This window comes from Sardina pilchardus, chromosome 21 (genome assembly GCF_963854185.1).
Source record: "Sardina pilchardus chromosome 21, fSarPil1.1, whole genome shotgun sequence".
NCBI lineage: Eukaryota > Metazoa > Chordata > Actinopteri > Clupeiformes > Clupeidae > Sardina > Sardina pilchardus.
Window position 1 is genome coordinate 18,775,865 of NC_085014.1, and position 3,807 is coordinate 18,779,671.

Genomic DNA, 3,807 nt, shown 5'->3' on the forward strand with positions numbered 1-3,807 from the left:
ATGACAATGTGTAATGCCAGCGCTTATCAGGGACTGCAGAACTAATTCAGTGCATGTCAGGCTTGAAATTGCTACACAGCCGTGCCAAATAAAAAAAAGAAAAGAAAAACTTTTGCTGTTTATTTATTTATTTTTTTTTAACAGAGCCCTGATATCAGGGCAGTCATCTGAGCCTTGGAGTGTAAAGTGCAGAATTTAGGAGCGTTCACGGATGACTTTGCCCTCCCATTTTTTTTTTCAATGTCTTTTCTGATCTTGAAAAGGGTCTTCGGTATTTTTAGGCAGAGTTTGACTGCGGCGGCATTGCTTGGCTATTTCGGTTGCACGCGCAAGCACCTCGTTTTGGGCTAATCTGTGGTATACGGCGCCGTCGGAGGAGCTCCAGGCCTGGCAGTCCTGTGGTAAAAGTAATGTTTTCACATAAAAAAAGAATAACATGAATAATGTGAGGAGAATTGACTCGGTGCCGAGCCGCTCTGTCTCGGGCATCCGCCTCGAGCGCATTTCCCCAGGTCTCGCGTTTATCGATTCGCAGCATCTGAATATCAAACATCCTCATGAAAAAAACAAGCACAAACGGAGAGGTCTTAAGAGGGCTTGAGCGATGGAATCAATACATCAGAGAGGGGAAGAAAAACGGAAGAAAGAGAAAAGAATGAAAATACATATGCAAGTACGTGTGATGAATGCCAGCTTAATGTGCGGCGAAAACGACGCAAATCAAGACACGGGGGCCTTCATCGACCGACGGAGGCATACTCTACTCTGCCAGAAGCATGTGTGGGTACAAATCGCTGGCATGTGGACCAACATTACAAAAAGGTGTTTGAAGGGGTGGGGGAAAAGTTTACTTTTGTTGTGGTCTGATTCTAATCTTGGAAACAATTATCACATGAGAGATTAGTATCAAAAGAACAGAAAGCCAAGAAGTTCAAACCAAGTCAATTCATTCACAGCTCTTGAGGAAGGAAGCATGGCGAAGACGTAACTAATGTATGCAAGTGTGTCAGCGGAGAATATAACCTGGTGACTGACCTAAAGTACCCTGTTATAAATGTAGCAACGTTCCGTTTCTTTTTTGGCACAACGTGGGTCATTTTCCGTGTCTCCGTCTCCTTGATCCCGTTCGTTCTACTTATCCACAATCCATTGCTTTTTTTTCTTGTCGTTTCTGTTTTTTTTGTTGTTGTTGTTGTTAGGTTCTTTTTCCAAAGACATTGTGACCGAAGATGAGGTGCTTCTTTATCAAACACGTCCATTTTTTCTCTCAAATGTTTACTCGAAGGTGGCGACCTCGTGGGGCTATCAGACAGCAGTTTGACTCGCTCCAGTGCAGTTCTGTTTACGCGGCAGAAAAGCGCTGCATGTATTCGCGCGGAGCGGGAACAAAAGGCCAGGCCAGTTTCTCGGCGTGGGCCGATCTTCCTTCTCTCTTCAGCACTTTTTTTTTTCCTCCCGAGTCAACTCTTGACTCTCAACTGTGATCCAAAAAAGCATGAGCGCGCACAAAAAAAAAAAACTTGTGGAAAATCACGCATGTGCTCTCTCCCTCCTCGTTCGCTGGATCCTCTTGGCTATAACTCTTCACAGCTTTATCTTTTGCCACTGTTCGAGCACAGCTTAGAAAAAGACAACTCTTTTTTTTGTTTGTTTTTTTTTTTTGCTTTATTTTCGCTTTGAAAAGAGATAAAGAAAGTGAATAGAAGGGGAGTGGGATACCAAAAAGTACGGGTAGCTGTCATCCCGAGAGCAGTTGTCGAGTGCGGAGGGGAAAAAAAAGGGGAAAAGTTTACACGTCGAAAAATGTCTGGCAGCTCCTTTAGTTTCATTTTTGTCCCCTTCATATCCACCATCCGTGCGTCACATAGAGAGCCCAGGTGCGCCTGCACCCAGGGGACTTCCCTAAACGCCTTCGGAGACAAACAGAGGGCCCCTCCGCTCCGCCACATGCCTCTACGGGATTGGGCGTGAGGCTCGTTTTGTTGTCCGCCGGGCGTTCAATCATGGCTCAATTTGGTGGCGATTTACCGTGTTCTTCTTCTTTTTTTTTTTTTTTTTTTTTCGCCCGCTTCCCTGAAGTAATGGGAACAAAGCCCCAGAGACTCTTGCACTGTGGTGCCAACGGGGAGGGTGGGGGGGACGTGGTGGTGGTGGGGTAGGCGGGTAGGGAGGGGGTAGCACTGGCACCTTTAAACAAGGAAGCCAAAAGCCACAAAAGGAATGCTACTTACTGTGTGTGGAGAGAAGAGAGCGAGAGACAGAGAGAGATAGAGATAGCAAGATAGAGAGAGAGAGAGAGAGAGAGAGAGAGAGAGAAGAGAGGGCTGAAAGCGAACGCTGAGACACTGCCGCCACTTCCACTGCCTCGGCTGCTTCCACCACCTCCTCCTCTCCCATGCTAATGCCACACTCATTGTCAGGCCGGCGCAGGGAAAGTGGGCATGCATTATGCTAAGCTGCGCAACCTTCAGCCCATGAATTGCAAATGCCCGCCGCCATCCGGATCCTTCTCTTGGAGCTCCCTCTCTCTCCCTCTCTCTCCCTCCCTCTCTCTCTCTCTCCCTCTCTCTCTCCCTCTCTCCCTCTCGCTTGCGCTCAGTTTCTCGCTCTTTTCCTCTCGCTGTTTGATGGTGTTCAGGTGCCGCAGGTTTTTATTCTTCAGTGCATTGTTCTGTTTTCTTCCCCTTTTAACCCAAACCTTCTGAAACACCACACCACACACACCTCCCCACCCCACACCACACACACCTCTCCACCCCACCCCACCCCACACCACCTTTCCTGGTGGAGACACAGGCTGTTGTAAGTGTTTCAGAATCCCCAAACTGTAAAATGCCTTGAGTAACTGAAGACTAGACCTATTCAAATGGAAAAGGCCTCTGCGCCATAGAGGAGCCGAGAAGGGAGGAGTGGAGAAATGGAGAGAGAGAGAGAGAGAGAGAGAGAGAGAGAGAGAGAGAGAGAGAGAGAGAGAAGGGAGGGAAAGACACAGGGAGAGAGAGAAAGAAAGCTGGAGAGTGGAGAGGGAGAGAACAGACAGCAGATTTCCAGTGGACAGTATGATCTAATGATGCGTATCACTGTGGCCCATTCATTTCTCTCTATCTCTGTCTCTCACACACACACACACACACTCACACACAATCTCTCTCTCTCTCTCCCTCTCGCTTTCCTCCCCTCCTTGTCTCTCCCGAGACGACGAGGGGGAAAGTGTCGGCGTGGCGGACGGGCTGATTGCGGGCGCCTGGCTGCGTGCCTCCGCGCTCCGCGCTCCTCGCCCCTGATCCCTCGCCTTATTCCCGGGGATTACAGGGAAACGGTGCGTGCAGCGTGTCGAGGATCACACGTGTCAGAGCTCCGCTCTCCGCTCCCCCCCCCCCCACCCCCGCATCCCACTCCAACCCTCCCACCAGCACCACCACCACCACCACCACCACCAGCACTCCCTACCCTCCGATGGGCCGCGCCAACCTCGGGAAGCCTTCCCAGTGTGCCTTTTGTGGGGCCCAGGGGAGCTTTCGGATGGGGATCAGCGAGCTTCTGGGATCTCCCGTCACCTGTCATGCGACCTCTGATCTGGAAGGGCTTTGAGGCTGCTTTCTTCTCTTCCGCGACATGTCCGCCGTAACGCGGCTGAGCTGTTGCTGGTCATGTGACCCGACGGGCAAAATCCCGTTCATCTGGTCTGTCTTTGGGTGTGATAAGCCATTGTTACAGGTGCTCCCCTTTGAAGCCCGGTTGGATCTGTGAAAAATGAGGGTGGCTGTTTTTGAGGTGAGCTGACGACAGCAGCAGGCCTTTGTTGCA